We start from the raw sequence: 19,588 nt of genomic DNA on the forward strand, positions 1-19,588 counted from the left end.
TAAGTGCAAACACACAATACAAATAACACAAGACTACAGATGAAGATAAAAAAATAAAGACACTAAAGAAATCGTAGTAATCAAATCATATTTAGTTTTAAAATACACTGTAGAATCTAAGTGATAAAATAAATGGATCACAAATACATTTGGATATAGACGGGGTCAAAACCTATGGGCTATTTTTAGTATTCGTTTTATTAATGTTTTTAGCGTGATGGTATGTTGTTGATTTACAATGTTTTACTTAAAAATAATTTTTGATTTTTGCCATAAAATAAAACTTTTGTCCTATACAATATTTTGTTGGCTTTTGCCACAAATATTACCGTGCTACTTTAGGACTGGTTTTGTGGTCACATATTGTAAATTGTTACGTAAATATGTTAGTAACTGCATGTTTTTGAAAAAAAGTCCCAAGTCACCTTTTAATGGCTGATGCTAATATTGCGGTCAATATAGCACAAAAGTAATGGGAGACATACAAAAAATTGGTGAAACTATAACTACATTTGTTGCGTATAATATTTAAGCATTATTCTCTAAAGAAGCCAACCTGATCTCAATTCTCAACTCAACTTTATTTATGTAGCGCTTTTTACAATTTCCATTGTTACAAAGCAGCTGTACATGAGACATATTAACTGTAAGCAAAACAAATAAAGTCATATACCTGTAAAAACAAGGACAAGGTGAAAACACAGAAGACAGACATACCAACATACAAACGCTCCAAACACAATCTAGTTTAAGAATAGTGAAGGCGACGCACATCTTTGAACTGAATTAATTTATACCTCGAGTTTACCTAACAGTTCATTGTTCTCGGTAAGGCTTCTTCCCAGATCTCATCATCCACTTCATCATTCAATTCAGTAGACCAAACTGCTTTAAAGGTTCTGTGTGTAAGTTTCAGAGGCCACTATTGGCGATGTAGGAAATTGCAACCTACAGCTCCGCTACCCCCCTCTCCATCCCATTAGAAAAGCTACGGTTGCCGTCACAGGACAAAAGGGTTCCGTAAATGGTAGCGGCCATTATCGGGGATGTTGATAATTGCAATCTACGTCTCACATGCGAACAACAGACTGAAGTTACGGACACAGGACAGAGATGTCGTTGTTTGAGACAGCAGAGAGTAACTTTTGCAAGTCAAGTGACAAGGTTTATTTACAAAGAAAAATAAATAAATTATCTTTTTCATCATTTACTCTAATCGTTATAGTGAATATTATTGTTACTTGTTAACATTGTGTCAGTGATTTATTCGCTTATTTTGCATAGCATTTTTTGGCACGGTAACTTGGTTTGTAATTTACAGCCTATTGAAACGGCTTGCTAATGCTAAAGCCGTGTAATCTAACCGCGAAAGTCTTAGAAGACGTTTTTCTCATCATCACAGAGTCAATCAGGCAGGGCGAGGAGAGGCAGAGGACCTAACGTTACCTGCGAGGACAGCACAAGAGTGGATGTGGAAGCTAAGCAGTATTATAATATAACTTAAACCCGATTTATGCAAATTATGATTGTAAACATGATTTGTAACTTGATTTGCACACGGCCATGCAACAAGGACTTATGATACAATTACAAAGTGCTAATAATTTGTCAGCTCGTGTGCAGAGTATGTGTGGTCAACCATTAGCACAAATTTCACTTCTTACTGCAACGAAGAACCGTTTCTATTTCTAATAAAAAACACGACAAGAAAATGTTGTTATTGTTCTTCCTCTACTTCTGCTAATCCTTCTATGTAGTGGCTTTGCAAGCTGCCTCCAAAACACAGCCAAAGAAGAAGAACATAGTCCCGTGCCTCCTTCCTTTTACGAAACGCGCTATAGAAACATGGCTGTGCACATTGATAAATTACATGGAAGGGTGTGCCCGCGGTGTATATACATAAAATGGCTCATTGTAAGGTAATATAAACATTTCGGTTCATTTTGTAAGTTATTTATTCACCACCCACAACATAGTTTTGTATTATATATTACATTTTGGTAAATAAATCCTTCAAAATGCTCCAAAGCAAAAGCACGTAGAAAGCAAGATGTAAGTTTGAATCACGGTAAAGATCATATATTTCATAGTCCACATCAATAAATCAAAAGAGCTCCACCGAGAGACACACTTGGAAAGATTTTCTCTGACTCACTGAATGCAACAGATGTCCTAGAGGTGGTCTGACCAGGTAGCAGAGTCTCCTGAGAGAGAGGGGGTGACAGCGATCCTTTTGCTCATATCAAGGGACGCCGCTCTCCATATCCCCCACAATCCTCAGCTCCATACACCTGCCTGGTGTGAGACTCTTCCCCTCCCAGTGACCTAAGATCCCTTTCCTGCCCACTTCACTCTTTAAGATTAACCGAGCGCTCACTACCTGCACACCTGCCAGAGGAATTACTTTTACAGGCTGGGTGGCTGAAAGATCTCGTCCCACAGAGCAGAGGTTGGGCTGGTTTATGGGAAAATGCCATGGGGATTAGTTTCTTTGAGCGAGCCATTCTGTGTCCTTGAGATATTTTGTGTCCTTGTCTTTTCTTTTAAACCCACATACTTATTTTACAGTCATGATGGCTGAAAGCTTTTTTGTTGACTTGTATATTTAAAGTTGTTCAGGTTAGGAAGTTGAATTGAGGTTAAGGAATTGAATGCAATGCAATAGAATAGAGCTACAGGAACAATATTTTGGCTAAACTCATTTTAAAAAGTGATTGTCTCTACACTACAGGAACAAGTGGACCTTGACGGCACTCAAGCCTCACTTCAAAACGCACACATCCATCCAAACTGACGTTAGAGCAACGAGTGCGACCTAATCTCTATAATATCGGATGGAAATCTAAGACGTTTTAGGCTGTAATTTCTGACAGGGATCCTTTACTCCATGTGTCTCATACTTAGCCACATTTTTCCCTTTACCCTCCAACCGCTTTCTCTGTCAGTCATCAGTAATTTAACCCTCTCATGGCCTGATGGACCCTGAAACGCTGACAGAGCTCTCTGATGTGTCAATCATGAGGAGCTACGGTATCTTCCCGATTGTATTGAGTTACGGTTAAAAGTGTAATAAGAGATTACCATGTCCGTGAAACGTCAAATGCAGACTCTTTTGGATCTTTGCACTACGACAGGGCATCTTAAGTTGCTTTTCTGTGTCCTCAGTGATAATATTAATAGTAATGTATTGCAATGGCATATTGATATTTCAAGCTGAATCTTTTGGAAGTCTTACTAAATTTCAGCCCAAAGCTCTTATCACCACGCTTAAATACGTTTTATATCAAAGGAAGATTCCACATTTCTGTAATGCATGGCCTACAGTTTGGAAACCACTTATTCTGTCCATTATCTGTATCAGCGCGAAGCCGTCCAAAGTTATGGCTGTTAAGGTTTCTAAAGTGAATCAGGATTCTGATTTCGCATTCCAGCAGTAGCTTACGGTGTATTGTTTCCTTGATTGTAGAAGATTTACAGAACATTCGACACAAGATTTTTCTATCGTCACAGTCGTGTGTGTTGATGCATCACTATCGCTGTTGTAGTTAATTCCAGCCTTCATGCCATCGGCTGCTCGCAAAGACCTTGACCTCGTGTAAATTTCACCTCGATGAAAGATGACTTCCATCTGCTTGGCACTACCTACCGTGACTGCACGCGCTCAGGTTTCGTGCCACCGGGATTTCTGTCCGTCGCGATGAGAGAAATGCTCCTCTTACCTCTGTGTTCTACAGACAGGAAACAAGGCAGAGAAAGACAGAAAGCAATTCGATAAAAGCATGTTAAGAGAGGAATGTTTGGAAATAGTTTTATTTGTTATGGGGTTCAGGGTTAAGTTTAGATCAAGATGCATTTTATTTCCAAATGTAAATGGATTCATTTTGGCCTAATAAAGCAGGACACACAGAATTCTTGTGTGCGATTGTTTCGTTTTGAATATTTCCACTATCGGGTTTTATAAGACATTTGAAAACTGCCTTACATCATGAAACTGAAAGATTTATACCCGGCAGTCTCCTACATTGCAAAAAATGCACGTATTTTTGTGTTGTTTTGTAATACAAATATCTAAAACAAATTTTCAAACACACATTAACTTGACTAGGAGAGTGAGTATTTTGACTTAAATGTTAGAGGTGTGTTGATCGAAAACAACTCGCATTGACAAATCTTTCCTGTAGCTAAGTGGTAAGAGCATTGGGTTGTGGGTTCGATCCCAGGAGATTGCACATACTTTGAAACAAATGTATAGGATAAAGCAATGAAAGTCACTTTGGATAAAAGTATCTGCCAAGTGCATAAATGTAAATCTTAAAATACATAAGTGGCAAAGTTGTGTATCAATGTGCACAGAGTAATGTTTTTGTTTTAAAGGATGTTTTTAACATCATTTAACTAAGGCAAATCCTGACTTGCTAATCCTTGTTGTAAAATCTTGTTTTCTTAAAGGAAATATAAAAACTACTACTACTAGTATTTTTTAAAGTTTTATAGTACTTTTATAGTAGTATAATAGTTCATATTTCTTACCCCACTGCAGATATTTTTCTCCAAGTGTTGATATTCTAAATCAAGATACATTTACTTGCAAAGGAAAGTTTTTACTGTAAGTGTTATATTACAAAAAAGAAGGAAAATAATTTATAGAAGTAAGAAAAAGATTTTGCTGTGTCGTGCAATAGTAAAAAATAATTTGCCACTTGCATTTCTGGACAACCTAAAATCAGGTTTTGTTTTGTTTGTATTTTTTGACCACTTTATTACATCGATGACATCATTGAAATCAAACGAAGAACAAATAGAAACCTTTGCTAAAGTCTCCTGTGTCTCAGATGTTTCTCCTCAGGAAAAAAAATGAAATTTCGAATTTCTCCGTTAGAGTTTCAGAAGAGATCTCAACTCTGTCTCAAACTGAGCTCAGATTTGCCAAGTTTACTATCAAAAGTTAATATTATTGATCTCAATATGAACTAAAACATTTCTCATCAAAATTTACCCATATCCAGGTTGTTTTGCCTCTACAATCGACATGCATTTACACCTCCGTACTCTTTATGCATTTAAACAATTGTCTCATTTGTTTCTATTTGTATTTCTCCTCAGCAATATGAAGAGAAACCTGAGACAAAGTTAATATTTAATCACAACTGAGAACTCCATTGAATCTCCAGAGCAATTAAATGTTCCTCTCTATGTGTTTGTCTTAGGATTCTTAGCTAGATGAAAGTTGTTTGGAGAGGGCCATGTGTCAGTCCATCAGCCAGTGCCCGCTGGATTCACCTGAAAGCTCTTTTGTGGACAGGATACTGCCTGAGGTTTAGATGTTAGGGCAGGTGGCACCGGTCTGGCAATACCCTGATTCCAAAACAAGTCTAAGTACCTGTGCTTGTGCCAAGTGCCCTGTGTCCGCACCACGAGCGAGAATCTCCGGGCACTGAAGTGAGACGGTAAATGATGTGGTAATAGGAACACCTGTTTGAACTTCACATGTAAGCTGTCATCTCACGGCAGCCTGGCACACTTCTCCACAGCTAGTTTCATTTCTCAGTTTGACTTTCATATAAACACAGGCTTAACGGCTGTGAAGTTATGAACTTTAGTGGTAAACATATTTTCTGAAAATTACATCCTGGGAACGGGATGCAGGATGGAAGCACTATGTTACGTTTGGAGATTCCGTCTGCTCTCTTCTGGCTGTGACGGTCTCTCTCCCATAAAAGAGAAGCAATTACTTTCGACTCAAGAGAGCCAAACTCGGCAAGATTACGTTTCAAAGGAATCATTGTTTGCATTCATCTGACAGTGGCTTCTTTATAAATCGAATCGTAGCCGTTTCATTAGATCCGTTTTGGGAATGATGATATATTAATGTATATAAGCAATATTTATATACAATATTCATTTTTCATAATCATAAAATGAACATATTATAACACAACTTTAGCATAAACTACCGTAGCTCGAGAGATTTGATGGAGACAGAGTTTCTCCCCAAATTGCTTGAAAGAAATAAAATCAGACATACACGTGAAGAGTATTGGAGGAGTAAAATGAATGTAGATTGTAGAGGTAAAATAATCTGGATTTGGGTAAATTCGATGAGAAATATGTGGGTTCATATTGAGATCTTCAATAATATAGACATTTGATTGCAGATTTGAGCTCAGTTTGTGACGTTGAGATCTTTTCTGAAACTCTAATGGAGACATTTTTGGTGTTGTTAGGACCCACTGTGTAAATCTTAAGGAGGCATTTAAGAAAAGAGAATGATTTGATTTAATGATTAGAAATGAATTCTCCAACGGACAACAAGTTGTTCTTAATTATAGTGAATGAAGACATTGAGTCATTTTAGACAGAGAGAAGTGCAGACTTAATCCCAGCGGGTCACTCTTGACCCTTATTTCTTTTGAGTGATTAAGATAAAGTCTCTCTTCTGGGATGTTGGTAACAATACAAACAAACAGCAATAGTCTCTCAGCACCACAGTGTTTGGAAACACCTACAACTTCAAATCTACTGAACAAACACAGCTACCGAGAGGCTTGAGAGCACACAATGGGTACTGAAAGCGGCCTGGAGCACATTATGAAGCGCACCGTGCAGCCATCGCACATATGGTGTCCAATAAATCTCCTGTGTTGTGTTAAAGATTTTAAATGGTGCCGGGGAGCTGTCTATTTAGGATGAGGGGAATGCAGATAGACGGCTGTGCCAAACGCTTTATCACCATCATTCATACATTATCCTGCTTGAGTATCAGCACTTCTAAACCTTTGGTCGGACCGCCAACATACCAACAGAATCTCATGGAAGTTTGTAACTATTTTATAAGGTGGCTAATTTGTAATAATTTGAAAATCTCTCTCATACGTCTCTCATTCCGTCCCAAATGTTTTTGTACAATTCACATGCAAATATTCACCTTGTAAAATTGTGACAAATTCCAGTGCGGTCAAACTGAAAATACATTGCAACAATTCTTAAACGAGAGGGTTAAGGTTATATTATATTTTTATATATACTTTTTACTGCTTGCATTGCCTTATCATTTTGTTCATGCATTTTTTTTCCATTTTCTTTGTATTCTTTTTCGTCATTCGTACTTTTCTGAGATTCTAAATTCAAGAAATAGTTCTTAAATGCTGTTCTTGCAAGGCATGTTCATAGAGCACATTTGAAGAAAAAACAAGCCATTTGGTGTACAATGTACATTATCTTGAAAATAGGAGAAGGATGCACTTTTTGGTTTATTTATATAAAACATTTTAGTTTCATTCAATTAGCATTTTCTAGATATACTGTGACAATTCTAGTCCAGGGTCTGTTGAATTTCTACAAAATCACATCGTCAGTGACAAAGCAATGTGAAAGACACATGAAAACAGTGATAAAATCAAGGTTATCACGTAAAAAATATGAATTGAACTTTTCCTAAATACTGTACATGTACAGATAGATATTAATGTTGTATTGTGCAAAAGTGAATCTGAATTGTTTTCTTTGCTGTATTTGAGGTCTGAAAAAATACGGAGCGTCTGTTCTGTTTTTTAACTTGTTTTTCCAGTTTCAATTTTTGCAAATAAATGCAAATAGACAAAATACGTTTATTTGAAATATGGGAGAAATTGTGTTAGTACTTCACAAAATGAAACAAAAATGATAATTATATCTAAGCACATAAGTATTACATTTTAAAATCTGAAATACTGCGCTCTTAATTTTTGCTGTATATTTATTAAGATGAAATATATTTTTCATTTCTAAAAAAATGATTCATACATGTTAAACAGTATCATTTCTACATTTGTATAAATATTAAATCATAATGCATTAGGATTCAGTTGCTGCGGTATTCAAAGTTCAATGAGTAATTGATTGTTGCATTGACATTTGTGTTGACATTGTCATACAGTTCTGACCAATAACAGCTTCCCAAATAAATCTCCAACGTGAGGATTTGCCCTGCTTCTTCACAGTCGCTGTCAAACTGCCATAACAGTCCATACACCATCAAAAAGACATTTTCTACGCTAATATTCACACTAATTTTGCGAACACTAACTGTGATCGAAACATCTAAACTGCGGTTTTCACTGTTTATGTCTGGTTTATGTTTTAACGTCTGCTTTCCGACTCTTTCCGTGGTTTTCGCATTACACAAATCATAGACAGTCCGGTCTCTGGGATGTTCGTTTTGGAAAATGTAATACGCTGTTTGTGGCCGATATGCGGCTGTCAAAGCTGATCCTGGATCAGTTGTATTGGCTGGAGATTAACAGACATGTGATGGCTGACGTAGAGGTTTTTGATGGATGGAGGTATTTGACCTACTGAGCGTTAATGTGTCCTCCATGCAATCATTGTTTTACTAACTAAATGTTCCGTTGAATTTAAGGACTAACTTGACTCTCAGGGACGTCTCTGGCTTAACATTAACCTAAAATAAGGAGTTTGCATCCATACAACGGAAGTTAATTGAGGTCAGTGTCATTTGTGGTTACCAACGTTCTTCAAAATATCTTGTTTTGCGTTCTGAAATCTTGCATGTCATTTCTCTTTTCTTATGGGACATGCTACTTACCCTCTTGGTTCTCTTGCTTTATGACCAAATTTCAATCTTCTTCTGAACATTACCCTTTAAAGAGAGAGGCTGCATTATACTGTGCGTTGCCAGATTGGCTCAATTTTTTTCTCAAAGAAAACTGTTATTATGGGATGAAGCGTCTGTGGGGTCTTACTTGTGCTATGGATAGGGTGGAAAAGTGTTGCTTTCTAACTCTGTGATAAACCTCATCACATTCTTCAAATCCCCCCATCCACACCCTACACACACACCATAAACACATAAGAGCAGCTGTGTTAGTTTATGCCGTGTTACCCTGTTCAAGCTTCCCTCAGAAAGGCAATTACTCTCAGCAATATGAGCCAAATCCATTGACAGATGTATGTCAAGCCCATTAACGTTCTCAAGACAGTTAGCTCAATTCGGATTTCAACATATGATAGAAACACTGCTTATCCACATACCGGCACTTTGGCATGTGCATGCATTCAAGTTTGTACTTCAGATTTGGCAGGATTCAGTCCAAGCCGCGGTGTTCTGTAATGTGAGATCAGTATAGACATGTAGTGTGTCGAGAGGAGCTCAACGTCTTCGCTGTTGACCTGATCCAACCTATTACAGAACTATGTGTGTCGATGCCTGGAGCTGTGATTGTCACAAGCCTGTAGATATTGCTCAATTTATGAAAGTATTACTCTCATACGCATATTATCAAGCTTAATAAGTCACTATAATGGCATGTTTAGGTTGAAATTGTTTTTCTCTTTCTCTCCCTTTCTTTTTGACTTTTTACCAGTTTATATATAGGCCATACCCACCTTAGAATATACTGTAATTTACTTAAGTATTACTCTTGTAAGCTGTATAACTCATACTAGTCTTTTCGAACCATACTCATGTTTTGAACAGCAGGGGCCGCTGTGTTTACTGCAGACTTGGAAAACATGGATATGCTGATATTTCTTAAACGTAGAATAAAATTCAAGGAAAGCACAGTCTTATTTAGTTTTGTTATTTGACATAAAATATATTTTATTTTACAATGACATGTGCAGCATTCGAGAAATAATAAATGGGCAGTTTTTCATTTGTAATGTACTATATTTACTACGGATGCTCCGACCAGGATTTTTGCAGCCAATACCGAGCACCGATTTTTTGTCATCGTGATTCTGATGCTTCAAGCTTTACATAGCTGCTATGTAAGATCTTTGATCACTGTTAGCCATTTTTTCAGATGAAATTATAGCATAGATGTTGTTTGTAATATTTTTGCTGTACTTTAAACTCAAAAACTTAAGCGCTGAATCAGGTTTGTCAAATTAAATGCTTTGGACACTGCTCGTCCATGTGAGATTTCTTTGGAACATACAGGGCAAATAACACATTTTTCATTGTTTCTCGAAACGTCATAGTAATTCCAAACCAGCGAGGACATCACTACGGTGACGAATCAGTTACACATCATTGTAAGTCCTCAGATGTTGATGTCTTCAAAATGCAATCAGTTCATGAGATCGATCTGCAGCCGATCGATCGGAGCATCCGTAATATTTACTGTAATATACTACAAAGTACAAAATTTTTGACCATGGTAAAAACTCAGGTATCCCTCAGTATTTTGTTGTAAGGATATATAAGCAAATTAAACGATTTGTTGGAAACTGTCAACGATTTACTTTAATTCTACATTGAGCTTAATGTGTTAGTTTTTAGCAGTGAACTGATTTGTTGTTAAAATGATTTATGAATTATTTTTAATGGCAATATATTGCTGCTCTCCTTCTAAAAACCCCTGGTTTTGCTAACCCATAAAAGTATTAAAAAGAGTATTTAATCATTGAAAAAGTGTTTTTCCCATTTCTGAAGAACAGCCAATTTGGACATCTAGGGAAGGACAGCGACAGTATATTCAATTTATGATTTTCAAAAGATAGGGCGAGTTGTAAAACCCACCATTAGCGTAAAGACGAACAGCAGAAGGAATATGTTTCACATGGTATTGCTTTGGTGTGATATTTGTACCTGCAAAAATAAGAACACCTCCTTTTACTAACCCTCAGGGCATTCAAACTGATGTGACTCTCCATCCAAGAATCTCCAAGCTGCTTTGTACCTAAACTTAAGCAACTATCATTTATTCAATTTACATAATCTACAATTATTTAAAACATATATATAAACATATACATGGCTTCAAATGACCTACGATAGAACGTGGTCATGAGTCATATGGACTTCTTATTTGTTGCTTTGGTCCTTTTGGTGCTCAGATGTCCCTATAGTTCCTATACTGTACATTTTTTATTGAAACAAAATGCAATTGTGTTCTGCAGAATAATGAGAGTCATATGAGTAAGTAATGACAGAACTCTTTAGGTCTTGTATTTGCCATGCCGACAACTGTTTGTGTGGCTTTACGCACAAGTTAATGTAAGAGTAAATTGTTCCTCTGGATGTGTGTTTTACATTCCCCAGTGTTCCTTTGTTATAATGTCACAGTTTTTAAATATGAGGAATGTTTTGTACACATACTCTTTCAATTCGACATTTTTGAGGTCTTTGTTTGCTTGTGACTTTTAAGTCCATGGCACACCTCAAGTTGTCAAGAGTAATAGCTGGTGGAGTGGCCGATGCCGGATGTTTTGTGCGAGGGGTTATCTGAAGTTTATTAACTTAAAGAATATACTAGAACATTGAAACCAACATGACAGGGTTGTAGCCTCGAATGCCTCTGTAGAAAGAAAATAGTGACTTTCCAAGCAGGCCTCGTATTTTGCTCTAATACAATACTAATGTTCTTCAATCTTTGCTCATGAGATTTTTATTTTTATGTACAGTAAACAGCTTTACACAGAGAAGTGTTTTTTCAGAAGCTCTGTTAATGTCAAGCTGAGAACTAATCCAACATTGCATGTCTTCAGCATTGTGTCACGCTTCTTATTTCTGCTTCTCCAGATTCTTGGGCAGTAAATCGGGTAACTTTTTACGTAACGCACCCACATCTGCTGCTCGAGAGACGCCACCCAACCCTTCAACCCCACCTCAACCAAAAACAAAACTTAATTAGATTTTCCCTCGCACACAGCGTTCTTGGCACACATTGGCATGGTGTTGAGCCGGGACAGCGGTGTGGTAGACTCGTCTATAATGTTGTTATACACGGTTTGGAAGGATGAAGAATTTGGATTCCCTCGAAGAGGCTCAGTATGTGCAAACTCAGAACACTTTGTAAATCATTCATCATTTGTCCCATCTACAAGTCACTCATCATCGGTCATGGCCGTAGTCATGGAAACCAGTGGTATTTTTTGTGGTATGTGGGTGTGATTGAAGATTGAAACTAGGCGGATAATCAGAAACAGAGCGGTTATGTCAGCGCAGTGTCTCATCTCATTCCTCTTGTGTGGCCATTGAACAATATTGGCAAGAACATGTTCAACCTAATGGCATGATGGTGCAGTTTCTTTGTGACTTGACCTTAGATGTCTCATACTTATTCAACCTTTTATATAATGGACATAGAATAGTTTTCACAGAAGTTATCACTAACATATGCTGTAAATAATATAGGATTAAATCTTGAATGGATTAACAAAGACTGGCAGATTTGCTGTGTGAATTTCAGGGAAATTCGCATTTCTATAATTGTTTATTTGACCTTTTTGATAAGTTTAGATTTTCTACTTCTTTAGTTGCACATTTTCAAAATTCCATTCTTCCATCAGCCCTCCATCAATTTCTTGTTTTACTATAAATATAACACCCACAAAAAAGTGAAGTTAATCCTGGTTACCACAAGTAACATATACATGTGATATAGTTAGCGTAAGTTAACAATGATATTTGTGAAAAAAAGGTTTAGAACTGGCCAATGGTTTGTAATTAATCTGAATAGAGCAGAATAAAGTGATAGAATAGATCTTTATTGACAGAACAAAAATACAGAACAACTTAAAATAAAACTCTCAACAAGGCCGTCATTGTAGACAATGGATTGTCGACTTTTTAATTTCAATGATATTTATTTGATTTGCGTTCTGCTTGCATTTGTTGAGCCACATGCAATTAAGTTGAACGCATTAATGTTATTATTACATTTTAAAATATCAAAATTTGCACTTTTGGAGTAGCCTACTGGTGCCACCCCTGTGTCTCAAAAAGAAAGTAACCCAACCACCGGGTTGAAGAAGCACAGAAAATGTTAACACTTGATATATTTGGCTTTTTTTCAACCCAACAGTTGGGTTTGTCCATTTTTGACCCAGTGCTGGGTTGAAAATAACCCAGTATTTTTAAGAGTGTACAATACTCAAATGATAAATAATGCAATAAAAATAAACAAAGCACAGGCTAGTTTTAACTTACATAACAGTTCATATCTGTGCATGTTGCTTAAATTTTGTCGGTCACTTGCTGAGTGAAGAATACCACACTTACTATAATAAACCATAGGTCTTTTTCATAAAGGCGTTCTGTAATGACCCGGTGTCCCTTTATGACAGGTACGGTCAGCATCTAACAGTCAGAAAATGATTATCTTTTATCACTTACAGTAAGAAAACAACACAAACTCTGGCTCCACGTGGGCTTTTCTCCTCACTGAGGATGTGGAAAAGAACAAATAAATTTTTTCATGACGTCTGTCTGGGGATGTTTGTGTGTGTCGTTTTATTGGATCTTACAGGGTTCAGCACAGTCACACTGAATCCCCTGAAGCCCTCAGGAGCTTTGGAACCTCTCAGCACCTTCACTTTAGTGTGGCATAGTCTGATAATTGAGGTTCAGGTTTGGAGCGAGATGGTTTACTTTGTTAGAACCGAGACTTTACTGGATTTGACTCTCATTTGCACTCTTTATGTGTCCCGTGTGAGCCGTTAGAGGAAAACTCGGAGCCTTGGGTTCCACATCTTTGCACCATGCAGATAGACCGCTTCAGTTCACACATGTTCGTCCTGTACTGGCAAAGTTATACGTTTTTGACACGGGTCAGATAGCAGTCAGTGTGTTTCAGAGAAATATAAGACGTTCTGTGCAATTGACCGTTTAATCTATATGAGATCAAAACCTGAGCACAGGAACAGACTGTTTGATGGCTTTGACATAGACATTTTTCAGTTTTTTTGTGAATTATTGAACTTTGTTTATACAAGCTTTATAAATAACACTTTATAACTTTTACTGTAACTTATACAACCATACTGTAAAAAGTAGTAAATAGCTAAAAAGCAGAGATGCACCAGAACAAAATTTCTGATGAGTGCAGTCAGAATGTCTCTAAAATTGAAGATATGGGGCAAAAATGCCTCATTTGAGTATTTACATCTTATAGTTAAGCTACATCACACGAGTAACAAGCACAATATCTTCAGGGCTGTTTTTGTTCCAAATATAAAGAGTGTAAATGAGATTTTGATTTTATACAACAGCACAATAATCATTCTCACTTACATCATTATTTAAGACAATATTGTCTTGTTTTGCCAACAAATCGACAAAGCTAAACTGTCGGTCATTAAGCAACACGTCACAAACACTAACGTTTCTGTTTTGCATCCGGTTTTATACAAATCTGGACCTCTGAATGAATTTGCAGTTTGAACAAATCAAACGAATGAACGAACAACGAATTAGTTAAAGTTAAACGACATTCACCGCCACCGACTGGCAGTTTTACACTGTGTCTACACCGGACACACGGTGCGACTCGACAAAAGACGATAGAACGCATTCTACTTAATAATCCGTCCACAATGGATGCGGCATAACTGTTCACGACAAAACTATTAATAACAAGCTGTTTGTCGTATTGCGTCGCGCCGGTTTCACTGTGATAGTTTCTTATTTAGAGTGTAATTTTATAAAATAATAATAATTTCATTTTTCCATTTTAATTAAAAACATTAAGTATGGTTAACCCCAAAAAATCACAAATCATTTATTTATCTTCATGGTCCAAAAGTTAAAATCGTCTAATCAAAATATTTCTTTCTGAAGCTACATTTTGAGATGTCTCTTTACATAATAGCAAATTTTTTCTCTTGGGGGTAATTTCTTGGACAAACTTGATGTGATTAATTCGTAATAACGTCACGATATTATGTAATTTATTAGATCAAAGATTTGAATCGCTTCACAGCCCTAAAAACAAAGTAATACTAATAATGGGACCTACAGGCGTTTGTGTTAGTCAGTGACACAGGCTGATGTGACGGCTTCAGTCTCTGTTGGTGATGTGTTGAGACCGGGTCGAGGTCCTGTCTCACATTCGGTGCTCTGGACTTCATCACGTCTACCAAAAACAGGAAGCCTGTGGTTGTGTGCCGTCGCTGGAGACACAAACCTGACAGTATGACAGTTCTGGAAACACTTGATGGACAAATATTGCGGTCGTGTGTGTGTATATGTATTTCAAACATAAAATAGAGTGTTTTAAAACTACCGGTGCAGTTTTTCTTTCCATCTTGGACGAGCCGAAAGTTCAGAAATAAATGACTTTTAAATGACTGAAGGCAAGGGATTCAGATAATTGGGTTCATTACAGAAATGAAGAAATAGGGTTGTGGTAGAACAGAAGTTAAACATTTTTACAGAGATATTGGAATAGTCTTGCTTCGGCTTACGTAGATCACATTTATTCCTTTTTTGGCAGAAGTGTCCTTGACTTATTAAGGCTTTAGTAATCTCCATACAGTACCTGACAAAAGCAAATACATATGAATTTTAAATCTGTATAAGCATAATGTATACACACTGTTTATAGGCAAGATAATTGATCCTATTTGATATTTTGGGTCATCGTGGTTTTCTTAATGTTCCTGGTCTTTACGTGAGTAATGTTTTTTGGTTCATTTTCTTGATCAGTTGTGATCAATCTTGATCAGTATTGTGTTCTGCTTCCTCATGAATGTCAGGCCATTAAATGAATAGTTCACCCCAAAATGAAAATACTGTCATCATTTACTTGCCCTCATATCATTTCAAACCTGTATGACTTTCTTTCTTCTTCAGATATTTGTAACCAAACAGTATTGACCACTCCATTGTCTTCTATTGAATGAACACAAAACCACTGAAGGAAAAACATGCCAGAGGGTGAATAAATGATAACAGAATTTAAATTTTTGGTTGAACTATCACTTGAAGAGTCTTTAGATATGACTTTTGGTTTTATCCTATTTAGGCACCTACTCTAAAGTAGCCTAAATAAAAGTGCCATCTTGAAGAGTCACACAGGCGACAGACAGTCAAGAGGTGCATAGTGGAAATATTTTAGAGTACAAGAAGCCCTTCAGGAATTTTATTGGGTAAACAGAAGAAGACAGATGAGCTTAAAGGACTTGTGGACACAGGGAGGACCGGAGGAGCGAGTCATCACAAACTCAGGTTCCTCCCTCCTTCCACAGCTCATGTCCAGATGAGGATCTTGTTATCTGCTCCTGAGAGGTAAAGAATTCAAGACGGCCTTGAATGATTTTGTCACGAGGCAGACTGGCACCAATGAGGTATCTGCGGGTCACACACTACTTTGATTTACACCTCTGGATCACTTGAAGGAGATGCCTTTGCTATAAATGGTATGTAGAGGAGAAGATTAACGTCTCTTGACAGAGACTGTTTGTCTGAGGAAGCAGACCAAATCTGTAAATATCAGTCACAAAGTGTCATTATACTACTGGGATCTAAAACAGGACTTGTGTGGTACCATAGTAAGTGATGGTATGAGATGGTAAAAACACTTGCTTACTACTTTGAAATATGCTATGAGACTGAATGATTGTCATATTTATATACCATACATAGTTCTCGTTTTCTTCCTCATCTCTTCCTCTTCTTCATCTCTTCCTCTTCATCTCTTCCTCTTCTTCATCTCATCTCTTCTCTTCTTCATCTCTTCCTCTTCTTCATCTCTTCCTCTTCTTCATCTCTTCTCTTCTTCATCTCTTCCTCATCTCTTCCTCATCTCTTCCTCATCTCTTCCTCTTCTTCATCTCTTCCTCTTCTCTTCCTTTTCTCTTCCTCATCTCTTCCTCGTCTCTTCTCTTCTTCATCTCTTCCTCATCTCTTCCTCTTCTCTTCCTTTTCTCTTCCTCATCTCTTCCTCGTCTCTTCTCTTCTTCATCTCTTCCTCATCTCTTCCTCTTCTCTTCCTCTTCTCTTCCTTTTCTCTTCCTCATCTCTTCCTCGTCTCTTCTCTTCTTCATCTCTTCCTCATCTCTTCCTCATCTCTTCCTCTTCTTCATCTCTTCCTCTTCTTCATCTCTTCCTCTTCTCTTCCTTTTCTCTTCCTCATCTCTTCCTCGTCTCTTCTCTTCTTCATCTCTTCCTCTTCTCTTCCTCATCTCTTCCTCTTCTCTTCCTTTTCTCTTCCTCATCTCTTCCTCGTCTCTTCTCTTCTTCATCTCTTCCTCTTCTCTTCCTCATCTCTTCCTCTTCTCTTCCTTTTCTCTTCCTCATCTCTTCCTCATCTCTTCTTCTTCTCTTTTTCATCTCTTCCTCATCTCTTCCTCATCTCTTTTCTTCTTCATCTCTTCCTCTTCTCTTCCTTTTCTCTTCCTCATCTCTTCCTCATCTCTTCTCTTCTGATTCTCTTCCTTTTCTCTTCCTCATCTCTTCCTCATCTCTTCCTCTTCTCTTCCTTTTCTCTTCCTCATCTCTTCCTCATCTCTTCCATTTTTCTTCCTCATCTCGTCCTCATCTCTTTCTCTTCCTCATCTCTTCTCTTCCTCATCTCTTCCTCATCTCATCCTCAACTCTTTTCTTTCTCATCTCTTCTCTTTCCCATCTCTTCCTCTCCTCTTCTCTTCCTCATCTCTTCTCTTTCTCATCTCTACCTCAACTCTTCTCTTTCTCATCTATTCCTCTTCTCTTGCTCATCTCTTCTCTTCCTCATTTCTTCTCATCCTCAGCTCTTTCTCTTCTTGTCTCTCTCTCTCTTCTTGAGGAAGAGACGAGGAGAAAAGAAGAGAAAGAAGGGAAAAGAGAACTATGTATGGTATATAAATATGACAATCATTCAGTTCCATAGCATATTTTAAAGTAGTAACCAAGTGTTTTTACCATCTCGTCATTCAAACTTCACTGTCCTTTCTCTTTTCCCCTTCTTTTTTTATTCTCTTCCCTGTCTCTTTGTCTTCTCTTCTGGTTCACAGTAGGCCCTTAAGGTATATTATAGGTCCTTAGGGTACAATAATGTACGAAATAAGTGATGAGCAGGAACCTTTAAGGTACCATCCCAGCGCCAGTAAAGAAAAGTAAATGTGGAAAATAATATTTGAATTTTAATAAAAAAAATACATTTTGTAAAAAATATCAATCTGTACTTTTCTATTCGGATCCAGATATTAATTATAGAGCAGCTTTTATATATATTTTTGTGTTGAATTAAAATATTCTTCTTTCTTGCATTGATCTGGGGCAACACAAGCATGTGTAGAGGCAAGCAGTATAACTTCATACACTCAGGATGAATGAGAAAATAATCAAACAACCTGTCAAGAACAGGAGAAGGTGATGAAAACGCTTTTATTATTTTGCCGTGGTCATTCTTGGAGGAGCGGTACCTCGGTTTCTCAAGCGTAATGTTTGAAGTGCAAATTGCAACCAGGAGAGATTTCACACCAAAGGGTGTAATGTTGCCTCTGGGCAGCCAAAAACCTGTCAAATGAAAGAGAAGTAAACCCTATCAGTGCAATAATTACCATCGTCCCTGACCTGTCTGCACTAACAAACATACTTCAAGGATAAGCCTTTATACCCAATCATGATATATTTCCATAACTATACATGTGGAAACGCTTCCTATAGATTCCACCACGGGGGAGCGTGTGTCAACAAACAATGCAGACATAGATTTGAAAAGTTGGTTTTCCCTTTTAAAAATAGATCAAACACCGCTAAGAGCGATCGTTGCACGAAAGTGGGTATTGTTTTTACCTTCTTCTCTGCAGGAAAAAGTTAAATAAGAAAAGCACGAGGAAAGAGAGGTCAGTACATGTCACTAGAGCTTTCCTCTCCATCCCTCCCACCCTTCCAATGAAAGCGGCCACTGATCCCCATGAAAATATCATTTTTTACAACCCCAGAAGCGGTGTGGAAAAGAGGGTGGTGTTATCAAAACACCAAAGTAGATCTTATTAGGTGGCCATGCATGAAACAGAATCCCAAAGTGGGCATGTGCATCTTATATAGTCTTGACTTTTCTTTCCCCCTGGCCAGTGAGCTGGCACCTCTCCGCAGGAAAGAGCAATTATAATATCAGATCGGTGTTATTATAGTTGATTATGTTCTTTTGAAGGCCCTGATATGACCTGGGTTCACTTCCTCTTCTCTCTTCGTGTACCCGTCTTGTGCTTTGAAATGCAATATTACTGGAGGAGAATGAATTAATTCCGCTGGCATATAGACCTCGCTTTATTACAGTTTTGAGTCTAATGCGTGTACAGGTACTGTTAGATTTTTTAGACTATTTTATATCTTTGCTGTCCTTCTGAAGCTCGTATGTGCAAATGCGCTGTCTTTCAGGAAATGGAAAAAACGTTTTCAATAATTCCATACTGTGTTATTGAAGTTGACAAGCACTTTTTATTGGTTAGATATTTGCTTAACCCAGTGACAAACATAAAGGGCGAATAATAATAATAACTTATGGCATAAAAAACATAATCACGAAACATGGAGATACAAGGTCTCATAAGAACAGCAGCGACATTTTAACATGGTCAACAAACCTGAAACTAATTCCTAGATGTGCGGTTGTATCATATCAGCATTATCCATGTGTTTTTATAGAGTATTTGAATAGCTCAATTTTTACAAACATGTCCAGGTTGTTCCAAACCTGTATAAAACTCTCAGAAGAACACTTGACTACCATCATTAGGCTTCAGTTCAGCCAGAATCACTCCACACCCGCCTCCATTCAGATAAAGTCCTGATGATTGATTGATTGATACAGAACCAGGCAGTCACTTTCTTATCAGTTGGGGATATTGTGTCTTCGTCACTGCAATGTTTGTTCGT

At 37.4% G+C, this 19,588-nt stretch overlaps 1 protein-coding gene across 1 annotated transcript in view; it reads left to right on the forward strand.

Moving 5' to 3' along the window:
* The window catches only part of LOC130418925 (ADAMTS-like protein 1), a 121,458-nt gene that overhangs the window by 19,548 nt on the left and 82,322 nt on the right, over positions 1-19,588 (forward strand). The gene's annotated exons all lie outside the window — the stretch shown is intronic.

This window comes from Triplophysa dalaica, chromosome 1 (genome assembly GCF_015846415.1).
Source record: "Triplophysa dalaica isolate WHDGS20190420 chromosome 1, ASM1584641v1, whole genome shotgun sequence".
NCBI classification, from domain to species: Eukaryota; Metazoa; Chordata; class Actinopteri; order Cypriniformes; family Nemacheilidae; genus Triplophysa; species Triplophysa dalaica.